At 41.5% G+C, this 11,867-nt stretch overlaps 1 long non-coding RNA gene across 1 annotated transcript; it reads right to left on the bottom strand.

Annotated features, from left to right (window-relative positions):
- Positions 1-895: 895 nt before the first annotated feature.
- On the bottom strand, positions 896-7,810 carry LOC110524043 (uncharacterized). The gene is made up of 7 exons (XR_002473523.3): positions 7,673-7,810; positions 6,534-6,781; positions 3,724-6,200; positions 3,019-3,183; positions 2,292-2,462; positions 1,994-2,078; positions 896-1,461 (listed from the first exon to the last, which is right to left on the bottom strand). It is a non-coding gene; the product is annotated as an uncharacterized LOC110524043 (long non-coding RNA).
- Between the last annotated feature and the right edge of the window lie 4,057 nt (positions 7,811-11,867).

Below are 11,867 nucleotides of genomic sequence, written 5' to 3'. Positions count from 1 at the left end.
TCGCTCTCTATCTCAGTGCCAGTTGCAGTGTCTTTGATCCTTGGTGCTTGAGGTGTTGGCATAGGGATCCTTCTTGCCACCCCCTCCCTGCCTGCATTACATCCCAGAACTATGAACCCTAAAACAAAAAAAAAAAGAGCAATGGATGATGTGATGCAATAAAAATGTATGTTATTTAAAGAAGAGAAATATATACATTTGAAGATAAATCACTTAATACAATTGACATGTTACTGTGAGAAACATTATTTGAAGGGATTGAAAATGTCAAAGAAATGCCAAAAATACAAAGTCATCACTCTCACATTTGCAATTCAATGACACATATTTTATCGGTGTGTGATATTGCTATGACCTTAAGTTGAGGAGACATCTACTCCAGCCAAAAGAATGAAATAAACTATTTGGCCCCGGCTAGAGGCCCATGTTCATATATTGTGTGACGTTATCATGAGTGGGTGGAGATGTTTCTGCAATCACTCAAGCTTCAAATACATACAATATGGCCACTAATAAACTGACCGGGCTCCACCTTTGAGTATAGTTCTTGCGAAATGGAGAAAGAAGTACCAACGTTCATAAATATTGTTGCATTTCTTTGAAGTGCCACTATTTACTCAAATTCTGTACATAAACTACATAGATGCATTATAGGTGTTACACAAATCCACTGACGTCTGACTTATTTCAAGTTTAAAAAAAACACTATTGTTGTAAATATCCTGGAAAAATAAACATTTCACATAGCTTCTCTTCTCTTCTGTCACTGGAACCAAGAATGAGTAGAGTTGACTGCGTTCAGGATTCATTTACAACTCAACAGCGGCAGCGTGAGGACAATCAAGGCATTGCATGTGTCCCATGCGCAGTAGTCCACAGAAGACAAAAGGCAAGGTACAGGTGAGCCACACCTTTTATCTTAATAAAACAGATTACTCTGACCAGTCATATCAAATATTTACAGTCAAAAATACACACCACATATCATAAGACATTATGGATAGTGTAATACATTAAGACCAATGGTCTCGAAAGCTGCGTGTCATGGGCTATGACAAATCCAAGGCACTCCTATTTATCTTGGGCATGTCCATGTAAGATACCATGAGGTAATGACTCGTTTTAGGGCGTATGCATCAACACTCCCTGCACCACTTACTGTAACATCTTCAAAAAAAATGAGGGAAATTGATGTGGATATATTGACACAACATCTCAAGACATCAGTGACATGGACAAAATGGCCTCCATGATCGTGTCGATACGTGTGGTTGTTGATAAAAGACAATACTATTTATACAATACAAATATATACTTGGAAGTACATCTATTTAATAACAAAGCAGTATATTTTGTCTCCAGCCACGGGGAAAGCCTAATCTCATCGACTGTCATCACCTTCTATCCACCAGCCAATCAAAGTATGGGCTTGGTTCCGTTCCAATCGACAATGGCATCTTTCTATATAGGAAAACAAAACACAATAAACTTAGTCAATTAGCAGACTATAGTAAATGTTAACATTTTCATTATTATACTTCACTTAGTCCTGCATGTTGGAGCTCGAAGCCTAAGAGTTTCACTGTACCCTTCAATCCCACCTGCAACCCTGTACATGTGACTATTAAACACTCAATCGGAATCGGATTACTGTTACATAAAAATGTTGTACAACAAATGTTGTTCAAAGTATCACTTGAAATATCAATAGGCAGCATCATAAATCCTTCAATAATAACACATTTGTAGACAGGCGCCTTTCAAGACACCCACGGACACGTTAAAAGTACATAATAATCTAAGTGGAAGTCAAATGAAATCCTAGTGCAATTCAAATAAACCAAACAGACCAAATTGAAAAACAGGACAGATTACATAGGGGATACTGGTGAAGGCACACACGTGGGAGTAGAACAGAGTCCATCAGAGTGCATAGGCTCACTGAAAGGTGTGTTTAAAGGCCTTTTTTAACAAGGAAAATGAGTCCACTCACTTTGTCCGAATACAGTGTTCAAGAGGAGGAATGAGGTCAGTGTTGATATCTTGGCAGCCGGCAGATATTCCTGTGCCAGCTACAGCTGGAAATAAACACAAGAATACAAACTCTTCATTAACTTGATATGCTTTATGCTTAGCACAGCATTCATTCGTGACATGTGAAGAATGAATGGGGCTGATCATTTCACATCAATAACCAAATCAAGAAGCGAACAGCTACATACAAACGGGATGCATCGGTGCCTAGTTCTCTAGCAGGTCAAACCAACCCAGCATCAGTGTTCTATACGTACCGTGAGGCAGATTTCCTCCTGCTGATTGGCTCGGCCATCAGCAGGAGCCCACACTGAGCCCACACTGGTCACTCAACAGCTGCTCCTGCGCACCGAAGACCACGCTGAAATGGCTCTCGCTGCCCATCGCCCAGATAGGGAACTTGGGAGTCTTCAGGTTGGAATTCAGCCCTCAAAACATATCAAGCCATACATGATCATAAAAGCAAAAGGTATCTGGAAATGGAGCATCTTGGTTGACGGGAGTAGACACGGGCATTAATTAAGTCAAAAAGAGTGGACTAAAAACAAAAACTTATTTGGTTGTTAGTGTTGCTCTATGCGGAACGTGTTATTAACTAATTAGTCGTGATTTTAAAATAGTGCAGAAGGATTGAGTAGAGGTAGACTCAGCGAGGTGACGTTGCAACGAGCAGCATGGCAGATATTGAGATGAGTGTGTTGCAAGACTTTGCTCTCACACAGTCGCACAGCGTATCTGCACATGTGCACTGGGACGCTTCACGCTAGTACAACGTGGCAACTACAGGACCAAAAACAGAGGAGAAGTTTAGCTTCACGCCTTAAGGCTCTTAGTTGTTGCGCTAATTGACCCACCGTGTGTTTACTTCGTGCATGCAACATCATCTCGTTGAGTCTACCTTTAAAGGCGCAATCTGTAGAATGTACAGTAGATCTATGGCAATTTCAACGGCAGAAGATGTGTCATGTAACCACGTGTTTTTACCTTGCAGATATTATAACGTTCTAAATAAAGACGGCATTTTAATGTCACTGCGACCTCTTGTTCCCTTGAGAAGGTTCAGGTTTCCAGTGCCTGAATCGAGCTCCTTGTGGTTGTTGAAGACATTCAATACAAGCCCGTCCAAAACCGCAATAAATTGACAAGCTCCTATGGAACGATGACAACCAAAATAAATGTCACGGTTAATCATGTTTAAATTATTACACTGAACATATAAAGTAATATAATATTCCCCTTGCGCAACAACAAAAAAACATTGTCCAAGCTTAATACAACAACACAGCCATTGGATCTCAGCAGTGGCCAACGTGAGGCCCCGTGTTCTCATAGTACCGGAGGGTCTTAATCTCCTGGTGACAAAATGCCATGTGAAGTCAAGACGGAATTAAATACTGGAATTTACAGAACGTTCTATGACTTAATACTCACTGATGTAAATCAAGAAAGCACTCCTATTTGTTAATTAATGGTTGGTGAAGAACATTTAATTCACCATAATAAGTACTACGTCCCAAATAGCACCCTATTCCCTATATAGTGCACTACTTTTGACATATAGCCCCTGGTCAAAAGTAGTGCACTATATAGGGAATATGGTGACATTTGGGATGCACCTCTGTCTGATTGATGTGTTATCTCTATGCAGGGTGGTATAACTATACCATTACAAAGGTGATCCAATCCTACCTTCTTCTGTACAATCCCATATCTCTGTGAAACTCTGTGAAACTCTGACTCCTCCACTCGGCACTGCAAAAAACTGCTGCTAGATCCAAGAATGCGCCATTTCAGGGTAGAAAACACAGAAAGACATTATCACTAAACATCACAGCATTTGAACTCAAACCAGGCCAAATATTTGAGCTCCTGTCCAGTAATCATATACGAGCCCAAATAGAACCCTATTTCCTATTTAGCGCACTACCTTTGATCAGAGCCCATAGGGCTCTGGTCAAAAGTAGTGACCTATGTAAGGAACAGGGTGCCATTTGGGATGCAAACCATGGGTTGACTATCAGAACTGGGCTGAGGCAAACTGGAGGAGTGGAAGGACACTCTGGAGAGCTCACTCAACTCGTCCTCATCATCATCAATGTCTGCAATCAAATATATGGTCCACCAATACTGCAACAGAAGTGTCATAATGATAACAATGGACATTGAATGAATGTTGCATTCAGCTTGATAAAATTGTATAATTACCCAAAATCTTCTCTGACATGTGCAGATCATCATTTTGATTGGTCATTGATTTTGTTTTTGAAAATAAATACACTGCTCAAAAAAATAAAGGGAACACTAAAATAACATCCTAGATCTTAATGAATGAAATATTCTTATTAAATACTTTTTTCTTTACATAGTTGAATGTGCTGACAACAAAATCACACAAAAATTATCAATGGAAATCAAATTTATCAACCCATGGAGGTCTGTATTTGGAGTCACACTCAAAATTAAAGTGGAAAACCACACTGCAGGCTGATCCAACTTTGATGTAATGTCCTTAAAACAAGTCAAAATGAGGCTCAGTAGTGTGTGTGGCCTCCACGTGCCTGTATGACCTCCCTACAATGCCTGGGCATGCTCCTGATGAGGTGGCGGATGGTCTCCTGAGGTATCTCCTCCCAGACCTGGACTAAAGCATCCACCAACTCCTGGACAGTCTGTGGTGCAACGTGGCGTTGGTGGATGGAGCAAGACATGATGTCCCAGATGTGCTCAATTGGATTCAGGTCTGGGGAACGGGCGGGCCAGTCCATAGCATCAATGCCTTCCTCGTGCAGGAACTGCTGACACACTCCAGCCACATGAGGTCTAGCATTGTCTTGCATTAGGAGGAACCCAGGGCCAACCGCACCAGCATATGGTCTCACAAGGGGTCTGAGGATCTCATCTCGGTACCTAATGGCAGTCAGGCTACCTCTGGCGAGCACATGGAGGGCTGTGCGGCCCCCCAAAGAAATGTCACCCCACACCATGACTGACCCACCGCCAAACCGGTCATGCTGGAGGATGTTGCAGGCAGCAGAACGTTCTCCACGGCGTCTCCAGACTCTGTCACGTCTGTCACGTGCTCAGTGTGAACCTGCTTTCATCTGTGAAGAGCACAGGGCGCCAGTGGCAAATTTGCCAATCTTGGTGTTCTCTTACAAATGCCAAACGTCCTGCACGGTGTTGGGCTGTAAGCACAACCCCCACCTGTGGACGTCGGGCCCTCATACCACCCTCATGGAGTCTGTTTCTCACCGTTTGAGCAGACACATGCACATTTGTGGCCTGCTGGAGGTCATTTTGCAGGGCTCTGGCAGTGCTCCTCCTGCTCCTCTTTGCACAAAGGTGGAGGTAGCGGTCCTGCTGCTGGGTTGTTTCCCCTCCTACGGCCTCCTCCACGTCTCCTGATGTACTGGCCTGTCTCCTGGTAGCGCCTCCATGCTCTGGAGACTACGCTGACAGACACAGCAAACCTTCTTACCACAGCTAGCATTGATGTGCCATCCTGGATGAGCTGCACTACCTGAGCCACTTGTGTGGGTTGTAGACTCCGTCTCATGCTACCACTAGAGTGAAAGCACCGCCAGCATTCAAAAGTGACCAAAACATCAGCCAGGAAGCATAGGAACTGAGAGGTGGTCTGTGGTCACCACCTGCAGGTCCACTCCTTTATTGGGGGTGTCTTGCTAATTGCCTATAATTTCCACCTGTTGTCTATGCCATTTGCACAACAGCATGTGAAATGTATTGTCAATTAGTGTTGCTTCTTAAGTGGACAGTTTGATTTCACAGAAGTGTGATTGACTTGGAGTTACATTGTGTTGTTTAAGTGTTCCCTGTATTTGTTTGAGCAGTGTAAATACAAATATATTAAATAGGCAACAGTAAGAAATCTGAAATTCTCTGATCATGAAAACAGTTGAAGGAAACTCAACGCTCCTTACTTGTTTTTTCCTACTCTCTCAAACCCATATCCATCTTCATCACTTCCTTTCCCCGGTGTGCTACGTGGATGTTGGCTTTCTCTCAGCAGGGGAGAGCTCGGTCAGCCCCGTAACCATTCTCTGTGACTGGACAATCAATGGAGGCCCATCTCTGCTGTTTTTGCTGTCTTCATCATTTACCAGAAGAAGATTAGGGTGTCGAGTCTGGCATTATCTATTGGATTCCTTAGAGAAAACACAATTCAAATCACCAAATAAGGGAATAGTGAGCTTTCATCAGTTGTATGTATCACAAGTGTCAGTTCAGTGAAGATGCTGTACCCATGATTATGAATATACAAATCCCTTATACCAATACAGGGTTGTATTCACAAGGCACCAAACTGGAGAAAACAGTCAAACAGGGAGGCACTGAACTTCTCCAATTAAAAAAAACCTCCTTTTTGTTTTCCGTTGTGAAGCGTTTTACTACAGTGTGTACTAATGAATACTACCCAGGTTTCATTTAGTCAAACACTGTACCTGGGAAGAACTAGCTATGGGGACCTGCAATCATACCTTGTCTGAGGCAGCTTGTTTTCTTCTTATGAGTACTCTCTGAGGTGACAATAGTATTTCTGTCTGAAAAGGATTCCCTCTTAGTGGAGATGTCATTATCTAGGAAGGAATGTACAGGCTGTTGGTCCTGCTGGCTCTGGCTACGTTTATGGCTCCAGATACTTCTCTGGGTAGTTGTGGGGTGAGTATCTGATGCTTCAAATGATGATAATGTACAATGTGATGGGCAGACAACCTCTGTAAGCGACCTGTGACAGAAACAAATCACAAAGAAGACATCAACACAAAACCCTTGCAAATAATCTAACTAACATGTTGCCTAGTTCCTCATGACAGCTGAGATCTAGTTCTGGTTGCTGAGAGGATCTAGTAAAATGCCTTTAGTTTATGATGAATACCTTGACATTTCAGTTTTGTTGAAAATAAATTCAGTAGTGTTCTCTTCTGTGCTGAGGTTGTCATCATACACTGTTTGTGTCACTGTTGGAAACTTTGTCAATAACTTCTGTATAACGTTAGTTGATTTGGTCTGGATGGCATCGCTGTTGAAGCCTGTCCTGTCATCTTTATGTCTAATATGATGTCTTACAATGATTTCCAACATTGATTTTAAGGGACAGTCTTTATCATTGAATAAAATATTACAATCAGCATATTAGTTAATACATAGTTATGTTCCATTTCCACTCTCAATAAATTCAAACGCATCTTTGTTTTATTAGCTAGCTAGCTAGCTAGCTAGATTACCTTGTTTTTCTTAGACTGATCAGGTAAAACATCTGTCGCAGGTCGGGCTTATTGCTGATGCTGGCATCTGATGCGCTTGACTTTAGCCATGCAAGCAATCGTTTGCTCCCCGTAATTTAGTGTGTGCAGGTAAACAAACATGGACTGAGCGTGTTGTTAGCTAGCACAACTGTAACGTTACCCGTTCAAATTATGGCTAATAATGCTAGCTACGTTCTCTGACTGTCTAGCTACATTCTTTAATATTATCTGTTTGTAAACACACTTTTCACAAATCCAGATTATATGGTGCTGTTGTTTTACGTTCGACGGGCTAACGCGTTAGCCAGCTGAGAGATAACTAAGCGTTTGCATTTTATTCCTATTTCAAATGTGCACATATCTCCACCTACCTTCCGACAGAGAAATTCCCGCACAAGCGATGCAGCAATTTGTTCAACCCGTACACACATAATTTGTCATGGATTACAAATTCCTAAACGAAAATGTTGCTAGCTAACCAGCTACACTAAACAACTATCTGTTTCTATGGTAACGGGCCATGAGTGATGCTGGCTGGGCCAAATGAGGTTGGCTTTGCCATAGTCTTTATATTCTTGATAGAATGGTTAAATACAGCAAAGTTTGTTGTGTCAAAGGCAGCTGTTTTTTGTTTTTTTTTTACAACAAAAACAACTTGAATGGAATTATTTTCGTCTCCATAGTAGAATACATCGAGAAATGTGAGGAATATAACACTTTAGTTCATTTGGAGTGGTAAATTCCCCAGCAAGAACCAAATAATGTCGCTCAAACAGAAAGGGGAGCTAACAAAAAGTCACTGACAACAACCAAAACGAAACAGGTGGGGTTTTCGGGGGGGTTCTGAAAGACACTCATGGGATGTCCACTGAAAGTTGTCTAGCAACAACTGAGACCTAAAAGACAACCACCACGAGCACCCACTAAATTTGTCCAAGAACAGGAAAACAAAATAAAATCCTACACCAAAAAGTTGGGCAAAATGAAAACAGTGGAGATCAAATAGAGGATTGCTTGTCTGCAAATCAAAATAGGGAGAGCCATCTAAAGGTGTTGAAAATCCACATCTCTCAAGACAACTGGAGCCAGCCACTCTTAAATAGCACCTGGGCCAGCACAGGTGAAACACCTTCACACTAACGAGATGGCAACCAGCACAGGTTTAACACACTGACCAAAGAGGTGACACACTCGTGTGCCCTATGTGCTAACATGCTAAAGTCCAATCTCAAAACATAAATGGAAAAATCAAAAACCTGTAAGAGGTTGCACATGCTGCAGCTACTCTTCCTGGGGTCCACATAAAACATAAAATACATGACTGAGTACACAGTTATAGACAAGAACAACATAATATATTATTACATTAAAATGTAAATTAAAAGTCATATTGTCAAGCCACCAAGAGACAATAACAACAGAAAATACTATTTACATACTAGTCATATATTTATGTACAGTACCAGTCAAAAGTTTGGACACACCTACTCATACAAGGGTTTTTCTTTATTTTTATTATTTTCTACATTGTAGAATAATAGTGAAGACATCAAAACTATGAAATAACACATATGGAATCATGTAGAAACCAAAAAAGTGTTAAGCAAAATATTTTATGTTATAGATTCTTCAAAGTAGCCACCCTTTGCCTTCATGACAGCTTTGCACACTCTTGGCATTCTCTCAACCAGCTTCATGAGGAATGCTTTTCCAACAGTCTTGAAGGAGTTCCCACATATGCTGAGCACTTGTTTGCTAATTTTCCTTCACTCTACAGTCCAACTCAAACAATCTCAATTGGTTTGAGGTCGGGTGATTGGAGAGGCCAGGTCATCTGATGCAGCACTCCATCACTCTCCTTGGTAAAATAGCCCTTGCACAGCCTGGAGGTGTGTTTTGCGTCATTGTCTTGTTGAAAAACAAATGATAGTCCCACTAAGCGCAAACCAGATGGGATGACGTATTGCTGCAGAATACTGTGGTAGCCATGGTGGTTAAGTGTGCCTTGAATTCTAAATAATTTGCAGACAGCTTTACCAGCAAAGCACCCCCACACCATCACACCTCCTCCTCCATGCTTCACGGTTGGTACCACACATGCGGAGATCTTCCGTTCACCTACTCTGCGTCTCACAAAGACACGTCGGTTGGAAACAAAATCTCCAGTTTGGACTCATCAGTCCAAAGGACAGATTTCTTCCGGTCTAATGTCCATTGCTCGTGTTTCTTGGCCCAAGCAAGTCTCTTCTTCTTATTGGTGTCCTTTAGTAGTGGTTTCTTTGCAGCAATTTGACCATGAAGGCCTGATTCATGCAGTCTCCTCTGAACAGTTGATGTTGAGATGTGTCTGTTACTTGAACTCTGGGAAGCATTTATTTGGGCTGCAATCTGAGGTGCAGTTTAACTCTAATGAACTTATCCTCTGCAACAGAGGTAACTCTGGGTCTTCCTTTCCTGTGGAAGTCCTCATGAGAGCCAGTTTCATCATAGCGCTTGATGGTTTGAATTACATTTCCATGGTTGGGTCACACAGCTAGCTTATGTCACAAAGTAAACAATACAGTTATTACACAATATGCATGGCTATTAGGCCTACTGTCTAACAATATTAATTGTGTTTCTGTTTATCTGTTTAGGCAGTGTGTAGATGTAATCTGATTGTGGAATTAATTGTCATTTTTTTTGTCAACGATCTACACAAAATAGATGGGCTGGCGACCTACACAAAATACTCTGTAATGTCAAAGTGGGAAAAAAAAACATTTATTAAAAAGATCCTGAAAAATTAAACACTAATCACATAAGGCTGAAATGAAATATAATAAAACCGTTTGACATACAGTAGAAAACCAGGATTGTCAGCTGCTTTAAAAATAATAATGTTTATGGAAAATATTAATAACCTTCCACCTATGAGGCCACTACGTCGTTTGACTGCAGGAAAGGGTTACGGAAATATTTACTCCTGAATATATATATTTTTTTAATGTTTTACTTTTGTTATTGTAGGTAACTAATGAAAGCGAGATACCTAGTCAGTTGTACAACTGAATACCTGAAATGTGTCTTCTGCATTTAACCTTAATCAACATCCATGTCTTGGCACCCGGGGAACAGTGCCTTGCTCAGTAGCAGAACAACAGATGTTTACCTTGTCAGCTCGGGGATTGGACCCAGCAACCTTTCGGTTACTGGCCCAGCGCTCTAACTAGTCTAACCACCAGCAGCTACCTGATCAACAACACTTAGGTTTCTACTTACAGCTTATACATACTATATATGTTTTTTACGGACACAATCGATTTTAAAATAGTTATATTTTGTTTGTTTTACTCCGATCCTTCCACCACCATCAACCCCTCCCATTTATTTCTGAAGACCATCCAGTTTGAGTTCTATTTGCCATATATTTTTAACTGTGTTGCTTCACAAAAGTTCGGAACCTACAGTATATACATTTTACGGACACAGTATATCTTACATTAGTTATCTTGTTGTTATTAGTTACACCCTTCAGCTCCACTCAACACCTCCCATCTATCTCATAACACCATTCCTATTGGATTTCTATTTTCCGTATATATTTTTCAACTGTGCTGTGATGTTTCACAAAAGTCCTGAACCTTTCTAAATTAAAGATGAACACTTTTGTTAAAAGTATTATTATATTGTTGATCGATTGACTATGACTTTTCAAATCACCCAGTAGTGCCATCGAGTCAGCTCTCATCCAAGATCGCATAGCAGTTCAGACGTCTTTTGTCCTCGTCTTGTCGTGTCCTGTATATATATATATTTACAACTTTTTTCACATACATTTTATTTTTATTTTCCATTAACTCATCAACTCATCTTCTAAACACTTTCCTGCAACCAGCCTCACCAATTTATATTTATAAAAAAGTATTATTTACCTCAGATCTGCAATCCTTCAGGAAGCTAGCCAGAAACTCCAGGAGGCTGGCCAGAAACTAGCCAGAAGCTAGCCAGGAGCTAGCCCAGAAGCTAATCAGAAGCTAACCACGGTTTGTGGTCATCGGCTGTCCTTTAGTTCGAAAATCTATCGAAAATCTATCGCCAGTTTTGTACGGCGCAGCGCGGCTCGGAACGGAACATACCGGACCAATTTTTCTCTCCATGTCCCTGGATTTCAACTGCTCTCTGGACATTCATACCCGGATCTCACAGCTAGCTAGCTGCTATCCGTGTGACAGTCGGCTTTCGTCGATTCCGGAGCAAACATCGATTGTTCCGGTGCTAGCCAGCTCCGTCAATCACGCCTGAGTTCCATCATTCACTCCTGGGCTGCAGTCACCTATCCGGACCCGTTTCACTGCCTACGCGGAGCCCCACCGGGCCTTCACAACCGGACTGCCGACGTTATCTACCTGAAGGAGATCCGGCTGGCTCCTCTGTCGCGACGTTACCGGAACGCCCATCTGCGGCCCGCTAACCGTTAGCTGTCTTTCCGGCTGCTATCTGAATAGACAATCGGACAATTTATTTATTTGAATTATTATGTTTTCTTCTCGGGCCTCTATAACTATATCTATTGTTCTTATTTTT

This window comes from Oncorhynchus mykiss, chromosome 5, assembly GCF_057628025.1.
Source record: "Oncorhynchus mykiss isolate SJ-2025 chromosome 5, ASM5762802v1, whole genome shotgun sequence".
Classification (NCBI taxonomy): domain Eukaryota; kingdom Metazoa; phylum Chordata; class Actinopteri; order Salmoniformes; family Salmonidae; genus Oncorhynchus; species Oncorhynchus mykiss.
The sequence above is the reverse complement of the archived record's forward strand: the minus strand, read 5'-3'. Positions and strand labels throughout refer to the sequence as shown.